Below are 18717 nucleotides of genomic sequence, written 5' to 3' on the forward strand. Positions count from 1 at the left end.
GAACGGACAGCACTTAACCTCCAGGCTCACTGTAAACTAGTAACGGCAGTGCAGTGAGGCAGGGAGGAGAGAAGAGACACGATGGCCACGTCAGCCCAGAAGTAGGCGCACGCAAGTACAGTGAGCAGAGGTGTGACGGTCTTCTCAGCACAGCGCTGGGACAGACTGGACGTGGACACGTTTCAGAGCGGAACCCGACTCACTAAAACTAACTCAAAGGGCGGCATAGACCTAGGTGTGAAACAAGAAAGGTATAAAGGTCCTGGAAGACAGTGTAGGTAAAAATCCAGGTTACCCTAGGGTTTGGTGGTGACTTTTTGGATTCAACACCCAAAAGAACAATCCTTGAAGAAAAATGGTAAGTTGGACTTCATTAAACTTAGGAACTTCTGCTCTAAAAAAGATGTAGTTAAGAAAATGAGAAACCACAGATTGAGAGGAAAATCTTTGCAAAATACATATCCAATAAAGGATTGGTATCCAACATAAACAAAGAACTCCCAAACTCAGGAATGAGAAAACAAGCAACCCAGTTAACAAGTGAGCAAAATATTTGAATAGACACCTCACCGAAGAAGATACATGGATGGAAAATAAGCATAGGAAAAGATGCTTAACATACATCACCAGGAAATCACAAGTTAAAACAGAGATAACCCTGGTAAAAATCCAGAGTGCTGGCAGAGCCAAATGCTGCCAAAGATAATGGAGCAACAGCAACTTTCTTTCACTTTTGGCAAGAATGCAAAAGCATACAGCCACTTAGAAGACGTGTGGTGGTTTCTTAGGAAGCTAAATATACTGTTATCATATGATTCAGCAGTTGTCCTCTTTGTTACTTACCTGAATAAGGTGAAAATATATCCATACAAAGAGCTGGATGCAAATATTTATAGCAGCTTTGTTCATAATTTTGCCGAAACTTGGAAGCAACCGAGCTGTCCTTTAACAAGTGAATGGATAGGCAAACTGTGGTCCATCCAGACAATGGAATATTATCCAGCACTCAAAAGAAATGAGCTGTCAAGCCTTGAAAAAGACATAGAGAAACTCTAAGTACATATTGTAGCATGCAGGAAACCAGACTGAAAAGGCTGTATTGTGTGTTTTCACCTGTCCGATATTCTGGAAAAGCCAAATCTATGGAGACAGTCAAAAGATCAGTGGTTGCCAGGTGCTTGGGGGCAGGGAGGGATGATTGAGCAGGGCCTCGAAGATTTTTAGGGCCATGAATCTATGCAGTGAGATGCTGTGATGGTAGATACATGTTGTTACACATTTGGTACAACAGTAAGACTGAACCCTACCTGATGAAAATTACGGTCTTTGGTTAATAATGTATCAGTACTGCTTCCTCTATTTTATTTTATTATTTATTTATTTTTTTTTTTTTTTGTCTTTTCAGGGCCGCACCCACGGCGTATGGAAGTTCCCATGCTAGGGGTCTAATTGGAGCTGCAGCTGCCACAGCCACAGCCACACAGGATGCAAGCCGTGTCTGCGACCTACACCACAGCTCACGGCAATGCCGGATCCTGAACCCGCTGACCGAGGCCAGGAATTGAACCCACCACCTCATGATTCCTAGTCGGATTAGTTTCCACTGCGCCACAACGGGAACTCCTGCTTCCTTAACTGTAACACATGTACCACACGGATGCAGGAGGTTAATACCGGGAGACTGTGTCAGTGTGTGCACACCTGCGCCTGCGGGGGAGGGCGTGTGGGGACGCACTGTACTTGCCACTCTGTTTTTCTGTAAACCTAAAACTTCCTTTAAAAATGTCTATTATTTTAAAAAAAGAAATAAAGGACAATGGAAGATAATTTGTAGAGAATGGTAACAGCAGTGAAAACCCTCCGCTGAGAATGATAAAGCCGAGAGAAGACAGAAGTAAGTGATACGAGGAATTAAAAGTGGGACCTCACTACAGATGCACCAGAAGCAAAAGATAATCAGAATACCGAGAGTAACCGTGTGACAATACATTTGAAAATTTAGTTAAATGGATAAATTCCTAATTTAAGCACTTAGGAAGAAATGGAAACCTTAAATAATCCAGTGACCAATAAATAGATGGAAACAGGAGCTAAAAACTTTCTCACAAAGAATGCACCAGGCTCAGAAGGTATTACGTTTACCCACCTTTCAAGACATGAACCAGTCTGATTCTAAGCAAATTTCAGAGAAAGGAAAAAGAAAATCATCCTTCCCAGTTCATTTTGGACAGAGGCCTGTGTCAGTACTGGATGAGGACAGCAAGGAGAAAGGAAAACTAAAGGGCATCGTCTGCAGAGAAACCCCAGCTAATCCATAGACAAAGCACTAGAAATAGGATTTAGCATCAGGCTGGATATGATCTGGACAAACAAATTATTTCTGTACACTAGCAACAGATGTAAAAATGCAATTGAAAAGTTCTAGGTACAGTAGCAACAAACTTTATAAGTACCTAATGAAAATTCAGACAAAAGATGTACAAATTTTTTCTAGTAAAAATAATGAAATTTTATATAAAGGACATTAAAAAAAAAGCCAAAGTGAGTAGATACCCTGTGATAGTGGACAGGAAGTCATGATCCTGTAGAGACCAGCTCGTCCCCCATGCTCAATTCTAACTAAACAAACCAACCCACAGAGTCCTCTGTGGGGCTTTGACTGTAGAATTTCTGTGGAAGGGGCGCAGGCTGAGAACAAACAAGATGCAGCAAAGACCTGCAGAGGCCCGGGGGTGAATCTCAAAGGGTTGTGGCCATGGGAGGAGGCCCAGCATGGCAGACTGATCCTACGGCCCTCAAGTGTGAGGTTCTAGAAAACACGTTGCAGGAGCAGCAGCTCGCACACTGGTGCTCAGCCGTGGTCTCCAAGACGCACAGCAGAACCTCCGCAGCCGTGATCTGGACAGCAGTCAGCACTTAGCCAGCACTTGCTTTGAACCAGACGCTGCTCTGAATGCTGCTTATGTGACTCAGGTGTTCTCTCTATCACATGATTCACTAGTGTCTCACTAACTCATGTCATGCTGAAGAGACAGACTCATTGCCTTTGTTTTTCTAATTAATTTTTGATGTGCTTCCTGTGAACTTAGTTTATAGCTATTATAAAATTTCATCCCCCACAAGTTCTCTTGTAGCCCAGTGGGTTAGGATCCGGTGTTGTCACTGCAGCTGCTGGGGTTGATGCTGCGGCATGAGAACGTCCACATGCCGTGGGCACCCAAGAGAATAAAAAATGTGTCCCACGTGTGGTCCTTTAAGGACAACAGCACTAGTTTAAAATGTTAGTTAAGGAGGTCCCACTGTGGCACAGTGGGTTGATGATCCTGCTTGTCTCTGTGGAGATGCTGGTTTGGTCCCCGGCCTTGTGCAGTGGGCTAAAGACCTAGCGTTGCCACAGCTGTGGTCTAGGTTGCAGCTCTGGCTCAGGTTCGATCCCCTTTAGAACGGGGTCTAGCACAGCAGAGGCCTGGATCCACATTCACGCAGTTGTTGAATAGTGGGGCTCTTTACTCTTCATCGGAAACAGCGCCGAAGGCCAGAAACCCGCCGTGACCCTGGGAGTAGTGGCGTGTCTGTGTAGCCAGGGACTTAAAAGGAGATGGAGGACAGACGCTGAGGAGAACGTGCCCAGGAAGTGTGCGGTGCGTCCCGAGGGAGCCTGAGCCGACGCAGGAGAGCCGGGAACCACTGGAACGGTTTAAGGAACAAACAAGGTCCCTTGCTGTGCAGACGGAACTTTGTCACACGTCCTCGTTGATCAGACAGGTCTGGAGCAGCCCCTGTTCTCCCAGGTCCTCTCTGCCTGTCAGTGCCTGCTGCAGCCTCTCCTGATGCTGGGCCCCGGCCCACCCTCCTCCCACCCCATAGTCATGCCCCACTCCTGTCGCGCTGGTTTACTGGTCTCCATCTGTAGGAGCGGGGACTCGGTCACAGGAGGCGCTCCGTGGGTAATTGCACACGTGAGCCCACGGCTCGGTTGTGCCCTCGGTACAGTCACGTGCCTGCATGTTTTTCCTGAGGACTGAGACACGGAGAGGCTGGAACTAAAGCAGCAAGTCGGTGGAAACCAAGCGGTGGCCACGGCTCCCCTCTGAGTGAAGACAGCGCTCGCCGGAAACCCATCTCCCTGCCTGCCACTCTTCTCTTCTTGTGTCCACTCTGCTCCCCATTTCTACACACTCCTCACACCTCCACTTTGAGCCGAAGAACAGAAACAGTACAGCCGCAAAGTAAACGGGGGGTGGACTCAAGCCTGGACAGGTCCTGCATTGCGGATGTGGGTCCACAGTGACAATCGTCAGAACCGAGAAGCTCCGTTTCTTCCGTACTTGTTTCTTCTCGGTCTTCTGTCTCCAGCTTAGCTGTCACCCAACACCAGACGCGTCATGTTATGACCCAGCATGGTACAGAGAGTTGTCGGTGCTGTGAGCCAGGCTGGCCTGAGCCCTCTAGTGTACTGAGTGTCACAGTCCTTGTACCCTCCCAGCCGGCAGGCAGGTTCCTTGTCTTGTCCGTAAGGGGCTGAGGGGCAGGTGGGTTAAGTCCTGTGCCCCAGGTCCCGCAAAGGGACTGGGATTTGAACCCAGGCAGCCTGGCTCTAGAATCGTGGCCTCAGCTGTTCTGCTGGTCGAAAACAATTAAGCTTCCCTGGGGAAAAAGTGCTCTTCTGTTGACTGACGGTTGCCTTCGAGGTTAGACAGACGTCCCTGTTCTGTCCATGCACATACCCACAGATTGGGAGAAAACATTTGCAGATGAAGCGACCAACGAGATTAATCTCTAAAATATACAAGCAGCTCATGCAGCTCAATAGCCAAAAAAAAAAAAAATCCAATTAAAAAATGGGCAGAAGATCTAAATAGACATTTCTCTAAACAAGATGCATGGATGGCCAAAAAGCACATGAAATGAAGCTGAACATCACTAATTATTAGAGAAATGTGAATCAAAACTGCAATAATGTATCACCTTAACACCAGTCAGAATGGCCATCAGGCAAAAGTCTACAAATAGCAAATGCTGGAGCGGGTGTGGAGAAAGGGAAACCTTCCTACACTGTTGGTGGGAGTGTAAATTGGTGCAACACTATGGAAACAGAACGGAGATTCCTTAAGAAACTGAATACAGAACGACCATATGATCCAGCAATCCCTCTCCCCGGCCTCCGTCTCTAAAAAGCATAATTCAAAAAGATATGTGCCCCCCAGTATGATTGCGGCACTGTTGGCAGCAGCCATGACGCGGAAGCAGCCTGAGTCCATCAGTAGTTGCATGTTTGAGGTGCTGGCTACACTGGCTCCTTTTCTCTGTGCCTTGGTGACATTTCAGTGCCCCTGTGCAAGCCCAAGCTGAAATCACATTCCGGGTCCATGCTGCTGCAGTCTGCCACTTCCCAACCCCTTCTTGGGAAGCCTAGGGCATCTCTGTCCACTTCTCTTGTGCTCGTCTCCATTGACATTAGAGATACTGGAAATTAGCAGCTTTCTTTCTATAAAACTGAGACCGTTTCCTCCTGGTGTGTAGTTTAAGCTTTTTAGGCCCATTGTGCTTCAGCTTGTCCCTGGGATTTAGGGCCCACAGTGATGAGCAGCTCTTGTTGACATCTCGGGGCTGGGAGCTCAGCTCCTCCGTCACCCTGCCCAGCATCTCGAACAAGCGGGAGGCTTCCACTGCTCACTGTTTCCTTTCTTGGTTCTCATCTGGTTCCCAATTCATGGGGCTCCCGAAAGACTGTATCCAGGATGCTGTGGTTAAGGTTTTGTGACAATCAGATGCCTTCAGGGTCTCCAGTGTGTCATAGCTGCTGAATGTCAGGTGGATGTGGCCTGTGAAATGACACTGAGCTTTCAAGGGAAAATCCCCATTTTCCTGAAAGTTTTTAGTTTCATGAGGTCTTGTAGGGTGGGTCTTGGTTTTAGGCTAAGAGCTGTGAACTTACTCTGAACTCACGCCCCTTTTCCAATCTTCTGAGCTGTTCTCCTGGACGCCCCTTCCTTGTATCGAGGCCACCGGCTGCTGAGGGGCCTCCACAACCATAACAACGAACCCGACGATGTGTGGGCTCTCACGCAAGAGAGGTTTCATCCTGACCCTGTTGCTCCATGGTCCAGTCCATATTAGTCATGTACAGCCGGCAGTAGTGTCAGCGCTGGCTGTTCTCCCCGAGCCGTGTTGAGGGTGGAAGGGAGAAGCCGAGCTGGAAGAACCAGGGGAGCCATGCGGTGACATGGGTTTGTTTGCTGCCCTACTAATCATCATGTTTCGAGACATCTTTCAATCTAGTCACTGTTCTAAGGTGTTAGTAGACTCATGTCCCTTTGGGTTTGGCTTTTTGGGTTTGGAGTGGGAGCTGGTAAGCACTGAAATGGCTTACCGCGCGGAGGCCACTGATGCTCACGTTTTATTCAGCCTTGCAGTGGGTGCTTTGTGCTACTCGCTCCAGAAGGACTCCCACCCCTTGACCTTGCCTTGATTGGGTCAGCCCCCTCTCGGGGGGGTTTTTGATGGTCACCACTGCTGACACTTGGGGAGGGGTCGCTGTCCTGGTGGTCCACCGTTCATCAGTCGTGGGAGGGGCTCTTCCTGGTGCTCTTTACAGATGTTTCAGATGCTTGCCATGCTGTTGTTCTGTGGTTAGAATCGAACAGGGTTGCCCTGTGAAAAGAGTCACTTGATCCCTTTGTGTATTATTCAGTTTTGCTGTGCAGTAAGCTATCCAGCACCTTAGGGACCTGCACCAGGCACTTCTTACCCAGGGCCACCTGTGCGTAAGTCTTTCTTACATTCTGGGGCATGGGCCAGGAGCGGCCCCTAGTTGGGGCATGTCAGTGTCTTAGTAATTGAAAACATTCTTGTTCTACCACTTTCTCTAAATTTTGTGGAAAAAAATTAGCACACTTGTTTATGGTGCTAGCAGTTTTTAAGTGTAGAAAAAAAACTGTACTTCTTTAAAATGTACCTTTCCTAAAATGATTATTTTATGTTAAAACATAAAACTTTGACTGCAAAAGTAATTTATGCTCAAGGCAAAAAACTTGCATTTGTCAAAAAGAATGAACAAAACCAACACATTGTAGCTTTGTCATCCTTCAGTGACAACTCACTATTTTGGGGTAGTTCATTCAGTTTTTAAAAATAATACTGCTTGTAACATAAACATTTTAATTTGACCAAATCATGATGGGGGGGAGGAAGAAGGAGAAAATGAAAAGAATACCAAGTTTGGGGCAAAAAGACCATATTTAAGAGCATGTAAAACTTGTTTAAACTTGAAGAAAAGCTGGACATCGGCTGTGGTGGTGGTGGTTGTGTCGAAGGTCCGAGAGGTCGTGTTACTCTTCTGGGCTCTAAGGACGGAGGTCAGTACCCTGGGCTGGGAGTGGAGTGGGGGCAGGGAGGTTGTCCGCCGTTGCGTTTCTTTGGCGTGGCACGTGAGCCCCCACACGAGTCCTCCCTCAAGCGTGGCTTCAGTTGCTTGCTTGAAGACGGGTCTTTTGGAGGACTCTGCAGAAGAGAGACGCAGAGATCTGCCAGTGGTTGAAACGGTCAGTCCCCTACACTCCGGGCAAGCACCCCTGTTCCGAGTGTGAAGTAGGAGAGGGACGGGGAAGGATGGTTGCCTCCACCAGCCGCTATCCGTGGGCAGAGGGAGGAGACCGGGGCCAGACCTCTGCCCATCACCTGAGGAATTTGCGGGCGCTTTTTAGTAGCTGTTATTTACCATGGGTGGAACATCTTTTTTTTTCTTTTTTTTAAGGGCTGCACCCATGGCACATGGAAGTTCCAGGTTAGGAGTCGTATCAGAGCTGCACCTGCCAGCCTACGCCACTGCCATAACAACAGTGGGATCCGAGCCGCATCCGCAACCTACACCGCAGCCCACAGCAACGCCGGATCCCTAACCCCACTGAGCAAGGCCAGGGAATGAACCCAAGCCCTCATGTGTGCTAGTCAGGTTCATTACCACTGAGCCACAACAGGAACTCCCTTTTTTTTTGAGGGGGGGAACATCGTACATACGTGCTTATAGACAGACGGATGGATGGAAGTGACGTAAACAGCCTGACTTTGTGCTATTTTTGAAAGGGTTTTGTTTTATTTGTCTCCCTTGAAACAAGACAGTTTATTTGTTGGCGGTACATTTGGCTCTGTATTCACAGGTTAGCAGAACTGGAATGGAATTCGAGTAGCAGTGTGTACTTAGCAATGTATGCAGTACTGTAAGTAGTCTAGAGAGGGCGTGACGTGCATGAGGGTTTACCTCAGTGGAAATTCCATTCCTGTGTTAAAAAATAAAGTCTATGAGAGCAGGTACTTAGGTTCAGTGCACATACTGCGGCGTTTTTTGTAAAGGACTTGCGCGTCTGCAGACGCAGGTATCTGCAGGCTCCTGGAACCAGTGCCCCTTGATGCCGAGCTTCACTGTACGTGGTTTCCTCGTTCCGGACCAACCGCAGTCACGTCTGCAGTGGTCCGCACGTTTCCTGTCCTCCGTCAGGGCACAGTCCTGGGGAGAGATTTAAGTTCTCGTGTTCTGGGTGGGGATTTACTCTTTTTGGGAGATGTGGCATGTGGGTCATGACTGTGGGTGCATCCCTGCTTACGAGACACTGAGGAGGTGCCTCTCCTGCCGCCGGCAGTAGGTAGGTGGTCACCACCAAAGGCGCAGCCCAGTGGCCTTGAGGAGAACTGGGGTTTGCTTTTGTACATTTTCACTTACAGGGTCATATATGTTGGTGAGTGTAATACCCTCTTCTGGAATGGCTCCTTTTATCTGTCGCTAAGTCATGTCCTTCTTTGTCTTTCTTTATGGCCTCTGCTTTAAAGTCAGTTTGTTTGGTATGACTATTCTGACTCCTGCTTTCCTGTCACTTCCATTCACCTGAAATATCTTCCCTCCCCTCACTTTCAATTTATAAGTGTCCTTCACCCCAAGGTCAATCTCTTGTAGACTGCATATTGCAGGCTCTTGTGTTTTAATCCAGTCTGCCACTCTGTGTCTTCTGATTGGAGCATTTAGTCCAATGAGATTTACGGTAATTATCGTTAAATATGTATGTATTGCCATTTAAACCTTGTTTTCCAGTTGACTCTATGTTTCATCTTGGTTCCTTTCTTTTTTGGGCTGGATGATTTCCTTTTATTTTATGCTTGTGTCCCCTTCTTTTTCGTTTTTGTGAATGTCCTGTTTGGTTTTGATTTGTGGTTGCCCTGTTTTTCAAGTATGTTAACCCCTTCCTCTATCAGGTTAGCCTGATAGTCATATAGGCTCAAGCACATTCTAATAAAAAAGGATCTAGGTTTTCTTACTTTTCTTTCCCACATTTTATGATTTTGATGTCCTTTTTTAACATATTCATGTTTATGCTTTTGCTGTTACTTGTGTTTATTGTTGGTTTTAAAAGAGGTTTTTTTTGGTTTTTGTTTTTTTCCTTTTAGGTCTGTATACTGGCTTTTTTTTTTATAATTTATTTATTTTTTCCACTGTACAGCAGGGGGATCAAGTTATCCTTACACGTATACATTTTCCCCCACCCTTTGTTCTGTTGCAGTATGCGTGTCTAGACATAGTTCTCAATGCTACTCAGCAGGATCTCCTTGTAAATCTATTCCAAGTTATGTCTGATAAGCCCAAGCTCCCGATCCCTCCCTCTCCTATCAGGCAACTATATAGTGGCTTATTTAAGTTATTACTTTCCAATTGTGATTTCCTCCATCCTGTGTCTTCTTCTTTCTTATTTAGAGGAGACCTTTTGGTATTTTCCCTTTAGAATGGGTTTGATATTGCAGTATTTTTTCAGTTTTTGTTTGTTGGAGAAATTCTTTATTTCTCCTGTTTCAAATGATATTCTTGTTGGGTAGAGCATCCTAGGAGTATTCTCTTTTTCCTTTTAGAACGTTGAATGTATCTTGCCACTCTCTTCTGGCCTGTGGTTCTGTAGAGAAATCAGCTGATGTGGTGGCCTTATGAGGGGGCCCCTTATGATGAACTCATTTTTCTCTTGCTGCCTTTAGAATCCTCTCCTTGTCTTTAACGTTTGCTGTTTTTATTATAATACGGCTTGGTGTGGGCCTTTTTGGGTTCAACTTGTTTGGGGCTTTCTGTGCTTCCTGTATCTTGGTAGCTGTTTCCTCTAGATTTGGAAAGTTTTCAGCCACAATTTCTTCAAATATATTTTCAATGCCCTTTTTCTTCTCCTTCTGGAATCCCCATATGCATAAATTGGCCTGCTTTATATTATCCCATAGATCTCCTATATTGCTTTCATGTTTTTTCTTTTGGTTTTCTGTGTGCTGTTCTCATTGGGTGATTTCCATTATTCTGTTTTCCAAATCCCTTATTTGTTCCTCTGCATGATTCATGCTGCTCTTCAGTACCTTTAACCCAACTTGCCTCTGTGCAGATGAATTTTCTGATTTTTCTTAGCTCCTCCTTATATTTTCCATTTGCTTTCTAAAGTAACCTGCGTTACTGTTCATATCCTCTCTTAATTCCTTCATAATTGCTCTTAATTCCTTCAGTATTTTCACTGTCTCGTTTTTGAACTTGGTGTCTGTTAGACCGCAGAGGTCTGTTTCATTGTTCGCGCCTTCAGGGGAATTCTCCTGGTCTTTTAACTGGGAATGGTTCCTGAACGTCTTCATTTTGCCTATGTTTTTCTTATTCTGTGAGTTTGGGAAAACAGCTCTTGTAGTCTTGGAGGGCAGTTTATGAGCGAGAGTGCCCCTAGGCATTTCGTGAGGGCTCATTGTTGTCATCATCATTATTCTTTTTGGGAGGAGGGCTGCTCTTGGTTTGGATGCTTGCTGTCTCTTTCCTCAGTGTGTGCAGGCTCTTATCCCCATGCTGGTGTGCGGACTGCACGTCCTTCCAGGGAGATGGAGGCAATGGGCAGGGCCTGGAGCCAGTGCCAGGCTGCTGGGCCCTGGACAGCGTCAAGGACCTGCGGGAGGTCGCAGGGGCTGCTCCTGGTTTCAGGGCCCTGGAGGGGCAGTGACCCTCCAGCAGGTGTAGATGGCGCCCAGCTCTTTGGCAGTGGCAGCAGCAGGGAGTGTGCGTTCCCAGGGGAGGGAGAGCAGCAACAGGTGGTGCTCAGCGTACAGTGCCCTCCTCTGTGCCGCCTCTGAGGTGCCTGGGCCCACAGCTGGTGCCTGTTCATGAACCCCTAGTGGTAGTGGGCCATGCCCACCTCTGGAGTCTGAGATGGCTACAGTGGTTTGCTCCCTCTGCCCATAGCCCACGCAAGAGGCGCCCACTGCCCGAGAGCCCGCACGTGCGCAGAGAAAGCTCTTCCTGTGACAGTCAGCCTTTCCTCCTCTCACCCTCCCCAGCAGTGGCGCCCTGCTTCTCCTGCAGGCCCCGGCCTCCTGGGCTACCTCAGATGTGGTGTCTGCTCCCCAGCCAGTGGCACACTGCTCACCTGCTCCCGCAGGCCGCCTCCACACAGCCAGCCCTGGTCCTATCCCCAGAACTGACCTCTGGACCCTGCGTCTCAGGCCCAGCCCCCACCTGAGTGTCAGGCCGTGGGGTCCTGGCCGGTGGTACTGCTGGTCCGTGAGGCGCTCTCTCCTCTGCGCCCCTCAGTCCATTTGCTGTGCTTCTCTCCGAGGTTTCAAGGTCCTTCCATCTCAGCCGATCTCCCTGTTTGTAGCTGGCTTCTCAGGGTGTGGGTTCCTTCTTCTTTCTCAGCTCCCTCTCAGGACTACTGGTCCCGCCTTGATTCCTTTTTTTTTCCTTCTCTCTTTTTTCCGTTTGTTCTACCCAGTTGTATGGAGGGTTTCTTGCCCTTTTGGGAGGTTTAAAGTCTTCAGCCAGTGTTCAGTAGATGTTCTGTGCACATGGTTCTACACACAGATGGTTTTTTTGAGATTTTTTGGGAGGGGGGCGAGCACCACGTCTCTCCTCTGCCGTCTTGACCCCCATCCTGACTTCAAATTTTGAAAGTCATTTCTTGCTGTAACTAATATTCTTTTGGGGAACATGGTCAAGTGATGGTTTTCCCTCACGAGCTGGCCATCCCTCTTGGCGATGGGTGTTTTCACTTGATCCTAGCGTGCTTCTTTTTGTATTAATTGTACCTCTTCAGAAGATTGTTTTGTGAAGGATTTACTTAGCTAAGAGTGTTCCATACGTTAGTGTCCGCCAGCTGGGGTTTGAAGTTCTCTTGTACTTGACGTGGATAGTCTTACCAAGTTCTGTAATTAATAGAAGGGAGTGGAGGGCCTGGCTCTGGAGACACTGGCAGCCATCACTGGAGAGCTGCTCCCCGGTGTCGGCCCAGAGTGGAAGGACTGCTTGAAAGAGGGTGCAGTACCTTGAGGTGGGTATTTATTTGGCCTTTTGCCTTAAAGGTTCTCCTCTGCCCGCTTCCTGTGGCGTTTCTAAGACCCAAGCTGAAATTCAGTGACTAGCTTCCTATGTCAGAAGAAGGAATTAGAGACTGTCAGCACAGCTGGAAATTAAGGGGACCTTTTTGGAAAGAATGAGCCACAACGCAAGGAGCCTCCAAACCTGGGCGTAAACTCCATTGAGATTCTTGGCAAACTCTGGAGCTGTGTGCATGTGGGAGCCCAGCAGAGAGGCAGCTGGCAGGTTGGCTCTACTCTGAAGAGCTTCCAGCAGGTAGCACTAGACCAGCCCGGTTACTAGGTACTAGAACAACAGAACCCACTCCTTATAATAAGTCATCCTCAGTCTCCATTATACTATCAGAAACTTTTAGACATGAAGAAACAGGAAGATGTGACCCACAGTCAAGAAAAAACAGCTAATAAAGCCAATTCCAGACAGGACTTTAAAGCAGGTATTATAAGTCCTATAAGGACTTAAAGTAAAATATGTTTAAAATGAACAAACAACATGGAGCTCTGAACAGTAGTGGAAACTATTAAAGGAGGCAGTTTTTTAAATGGAAATTCTAGCAATAAGACGTACGGTACTGGAAGCAAGAAATTCACTCGGATAGGCTTAATGTTAGATTGGAGACAGTAGGATACAAACTCAATAAACCTGAAGACAGGTCAGTGGAAAAGATTCAATTTGAAGAACCGAAAAAAGAAAGAGTCAAAAACCTGAAAAGAGCCTTCGGGATCTGTGAGACAGTAGTGAGCAGTCTGATGCTGGAGTCCCAGAGTGAGAGGGAGAACGGGCGAGCAAAATATTTGAAGAAATAACGGCGAAAGTGTCCCCAGATCTGTTTTAAACAAAATTCAGTTCAAGAAGTTCATAAACCCCAAGCAGGATGAAGACAGAAGCACTCCGTGGTGCGTTGTTGTTGTTGAAGACGAAAACCAATGACAAAGAGAAAAGTGTGCACTTGGGCAGGACAGGCCAGCTCTGCTAAGGGGAAGAGCAGTGCAGTTTACCGCCTGCCTCCCTGGAAAGTGCTGGGGTAGCATCATCAAAATGCTGCGTGGAAAGTGGCGCCACTGGATTCTATGACTGTGAAGATACATTTGTTAACAGAGCAGAAGTGCTTCTGGCTCCAGTTGGTGTAGAAGACAGGTCAGGCTGCTCTTAGAGGTACCAGCGATGATGCAATCAGGACCATCCCCTGAAGCGTGCTTTGGAGGAAGGCACTAGGGAGTGAAAGTGGGCAGATGGGAAAAGGAGTCCACTCTTGAAATTTAGGAACCAAACCGAGTAAGATTTGCAGCATTTGTCCTATGGGCCTCTCCAGTCCATCCACAACTTGTGGCCACTGAAATCCGCAGTCGTGCTGGCTTGAGGAGATAGCTGGGGTCAGCAGAGAAGTCACTGCTAGCAGACTTGCACTGTGAAATACGCTAAAGGACACACCTCAGGCCCAAAGGAAAGATGGAACTCATTTAAAAGAAAGAATGAAGAAATCTTTTTTTTTTTTTTTTGGTCTTAATTTCATTAAAAATAACTTTTTAAAGCAAAAATTATAATAGTGCAGTGGTAGTTATCAATGTAGTTTTTAAATAAATGACAACAATAAAGTTTAAAGTTCCCACTGTGGCACAGCGGGTTAAGAATCTGACTGCAGCGGCTCATGATACTGTGGAGGTGCCATTTATGTCCCGGGCCCTGCACAGCCGGTTAAAGGATCCAGCATTACCACAGCTGCTGAATGGGTCCCAGCTGCAGCTTGGATTCAGTCCCTGGTCAGGAACTTCCATGTGGCGTAGGTGTGGCCATCAAAAAAAAAAAAAATTTTTTTTGGAGATAAATCACTTCTACTATTGCAAACTTTTCATTCTATTGGGTAAAATGGCCTACTACTAACTCTAAGTAGACTGTTAAGGATACGTGTTGTAGTTTTTACATCAGCCATTTAAAATAGTACATGAAGGGAGTTGCCATTGTGGCTCAGCAGTGGTGGACCCAACTAGCATCCATGAGGATGCAAGTTCGATCCTTGGCCCTGCTCAGTGGGTTGAAGATCCTGCATTGCTGTGAGTTGTAGTACAGGTTGACGACATGGCTCGAATCCCATGTGGCTGTGGCTGTGGTGTAGGCTGGCAACTGCAGCTACAATTCGACCCCTAGCCTGGGAACTTCCATCTGCCATGGGTGTGGTCCTAAAAAGACAAAAAATAAAAATAAATAATAATGCATGAAGATATGGCTAACAATCCATTAAGAGAACTAAGATGAACACTGATGGGGAAAAACAAACAAAAAAACAACTTGATTAAGCCAAAAGTGGAAGGGAAGAGGGAAACAGAAATATTAGCATCCGGTTTTACATGTAGAAAATAAATAGCAAAACATTAGCCTTAAGTATAACCATCAAGTGTAAATGGACAAAAGGCAGGGATTATCAAAGTGGATTAAAAAAAACAAAACTCAACTATATATGTACTTTATAAAAGGTATGCTATAAAGAAAAGGAAAAAGGTTGAAATTTAAAGGATAGAGAAAAATAGATACCATGAAAGCAGTTTACATGAGAAAGTCAAAGTGACTATGCTAATTAAGCAAAGTTGATTTCAAGATGAGGAATATGACCAGGGGTAAAGAAGGACACTTCGTGACAGTAAGAGGGTTTGTTAATCAGGGAGAAATAACAGACCTAAATATGCATACATGTAGGAGCAAAACTTCAAAACGCATAAAGTTTCAGAAACGGGGAAAAGTGCAATAATCCCCAGTTCTTTGAGTAATTGAAGTAACTAGTTATAAATGTAGGAAAGAGATGGCAGATCTGAAGACTATAAATCAGCATGTATCCGACAACTACAAAATAAACATTTCTTTCAGTTGTACATGCAGTGTTATTAACAGGATAGACTGTTCTTCCTGGGAGAAATTAAAGGAGAAGAATACTGGAGAGGCCACCCCGTTAATGAATTGGAAGACTCCGTATTAAATAGTCTCTCTACACTGATTTATAGATTTAACAGGGATCCGGTCCCGGCCCCAGCAGAGTTTCGGTAGAAAGTGACGGAGTGTTTATAAGACTTCCGTGAAAATAAGATCCAATTTGGATAGCCAGAACAGACTTGAGAAGAGCAAAACAGCGGCCTCACACTTCCTGATTTCGGTACATACTGCAGTGGTGGAAATCTTGCGGTGCTGGTGTGGAGACTGCCGTGTAGACTGAGGGGATAGGGTGGGGGCCAGAAACACTCTTGTGTGTGTGGTCAGATGGTCGTGGATGAGGCTGCGGGGAAGGGTGGTTTCTTCAGCAAGGGGTGTTGGGAAGATTGGATATTCACATGCAAAAGAAAGAATTTGGATCCTCATCTTACACCATATACAAAAATTAACTCAAAATGGTTTATAGACCTAATTGAGACCTGACACTATAAAATTTCTAGAAGAAACCATAGGGAGAAGCCATCATGACATTGAAAATTCATGAATTTCAATGATTCATGATTTCGTGAGTATGACACCAAAAGCACAAACACCAAAAGCAAAATCCGGCAAAGGGACTGTATCATACATAAAACTCCTGTGAAGTGAAGCAAGCGGTGGAGGGAAAGGCAGCCTATGAAGCTGAAGAACGTATTCTCATGTATATAATGGTTTAATAGCCAGAACACATAGAGAGCTCCTGTAGCTCAGTCAATAACTCCATGTAGAAATGGGCAAAAGACTTGAGTGGACATTTCTCCAAGGAGTAGAAACAAATGGCGAAAAGACGTTCAGCGTCACCGATTATCAGGAAAATGCAAGTCAAAACCACCGTGAGATACCGCTCAAACCCATTGCCATGGCTGTCATAAAATTTATTAAAGCAGAAAACAGGTGTCGTGAGTATGTAGAGAAATTGCGCCCTTGTCCACTGTTTTTCAGAATGTAAAGTGGTGCAGCAGCTGTGGAAAACCGCATGGAGCTTCCTCAAAAAATTAGACCTAGAACCACCATGTGATTTACCAGCTCCACTTCTGGACATATATCCAAAAGGATCTAAAGCAGGGGCTTGAGCAGGGGTCGCTGCACCAGTATTCACAGCCGCCAGGAGCGGGGAGCAGCTCGAGTGTCCCTCAGTGATGAGTGAATACAGAAGATGTGCTGTGCATATCCAGTGGAATATAACTGAGCCTCGAAGGGGAAGGAAATCAGGACCGCCTGCATTTTCTCAAGAGAAATAAGACCGTCACAGAAAGACAAACACTGTGATTCCACTTCTGTGAGACATCTAAAACAGTCACCTCCTAGGGGTGGCTGCTAGGGGTTGCGGGGGCGGGGGTGAGCTGGATGTGGAGTCGTCCAGGACGGGGACTTCTGGGGCCTGGTGACAGTCTGTGCCTGTGCTTAGCAGTGTGGTGCTGACCGCCTGGAAATTGCTGGGAGGGGGAGTCTTACGGGTTTTTTCCTACAATAAAGACTAATAAAATACACATTTATTTGAGATGTGGGTTTAGTACATCATATTCTAACTGAAAAAAACCCTATGCTAATCAGAGTAGTATAGAGCTAGTAGAAGTTTAGACAAATAGATTAACTGCACCAGATAAAGCATTCAGAATTGTAGCCATGAGCACATGGTCAGGTGATACTTGACGGAAGAGCTAAGACAATTTAATGAGGAAAAGGAAAATCTTTATAACAGTTGGTACCTGAAACATTGGACGAACATGTGGGAAAAAGTGAACACCAACCCCAACTTTCACTACTTTGAAAAATTAATTTGAGATGGCTCCTTGATCTAAAGTAAAAGGTAAAACCTTCCCGAAGAAAATGAAAGAGTGTATTTTTTGAACCGTGAGGTAGGCACAGATTTTACAGACAGGATTCAAAAAGTACTAGCCAGAGAGGAAAAAAATCATAAAGTGTATTTCATAAAAATGACAATTTTCTTCTCATGAAGCACATTATTATAAGGGTATGACACTTGAGCCATAGACTTGGGTTGAATATTTTCAAAACATGTATCTTAAAAAAATAACTTGTACCCATAATAATCAACAATAAAAAGGCTCCTCAGAAGCTTGAACACGTATCTCGCAGCAGATGGTAGGCAAATATCCAAGAAGCCCGGGAAAGGCACACAAGCCGTCAGGTAAATGCGGGTGGAGCCTGTAATGATTCCGCTGAGCAGCCACAAGAGCAGCTACTGTGGAAAAGATCCACGGTCCCAGGAGCTGGTGAAGATGTGGAGGCACTGGAGTCTCATGTGCTGCTGGTGAGGATGTTAAATATTATAACCACTTTGGCAGCTTCTTTAAGATTTCAGGAGAATATTGCACATGGGAAAAGTAGCATCTCTACGTGGGAAGAACTTGATGGGCACTGCCGTAAGCAGGGACCAAAATTAACACCCCAGTGGAGGACCGACTTCTGTGCCATCCCTGCTAACACGCATGGCCTGAATCTCATCATGACGAGTCATCCGAAAAGCCAGGTTGAAGACAGCCTACACAGTAACTGGCCTGTGTTCTTTAAAACAGCCAATGTCATGAGATGCAGAAGCTAGAACACTGGTAGATCTAGGAGGGCAAAAAAACCTGATAAATGGATGCATCTGTGCTTCTGGATTGGATCGCAGACCAGAAAGACAAAATAACTGCAAAGGAAGTTACTAGGACAGTTGGCACCGTTTGAACTTTGAATTAGATCATGCTAATAGATCGCTGTTTACTTTCCTGATTTTGAGAATTTGCATCATGTAGGAGATTGTTTTTAGGAAATACAGTGGAATATCTATGTATAGAGGAAAAAGGTGTCTGCGGCTTGTTTTCCAATGGTTAGGGAAAAAGCATATTACATAAAGCAATAGGCTCAAATATCAGTGGTGAGTTTGAGTGAAAGTAATACGGGAATTCTCCGTACTGTGGCAGACCATCTGTAAATTTGAAATTTAAAAGGAGAAATACAGAAAGTTTAAAAGGAGAAATATGTAATACAATGTGTTTGCTATGTGGAGAATTAATGTACTCTCACATCACTGGTGAGCCCTTTAGGTTTTTGTTTTTTGGGTTTTTTTATTGTCTTTTCTAGGGCCGCCCCCGCGGCATATGGAGGTTCCCAGACCAGGGGTCCCCTCGGAGCTGTAGCGGCCGGCCTACGCCAGAGCCACAGCAACTCGGGATCCGAGCCGTGTCTGTGACCTACACCACAGCTCACAGCAACGCCAGATCCTTCACCCACTGAGCAAGGCCAGGGATTGAACCTGCGTCCTCATGGATACTAGTCAGGTTCATTGTCACTCAGCTGCAACAGGAACTCCACCATTTAGTTTTGTTCAGTAGCGTGAATCCAAAGTCATTCAAACATCAGTTTTCATCTGGGAGTTTAAGAAA

At 45.9% G+C, this 18717-nt stretch overlaps 1 protein-coding gene across 10 annotated transcripts in view; it reads left to right on the plus strand.

Moving 5' to 3' along the window:
* Window positions 1-18717, plus strand: part of DIP2C (disco interacting protein 2 homolog C) — a 380657-nt gene that overhangs the window by 219770 nt on the left and 142170 nt on the right. The gene's annotated exons all lie outside the window — the stretch shown is intronic.

This window comes from Sus scrofa, chromosome 10 (genome assembly GCF_054392235.1).
Source record: "Sus scrofa isolate SSC_HxYL_T2T_F1_AM1 chromosome 10, Sscrofa_HxYL_maternal_Yorkshire_Landrace_v2.0, whole genome shotgun sequence".
NCBI lineage: Eukaryota > Metazoa > Chordata > Mammalia > Artiodactyla > Suidae > Sus > Sus scrofa.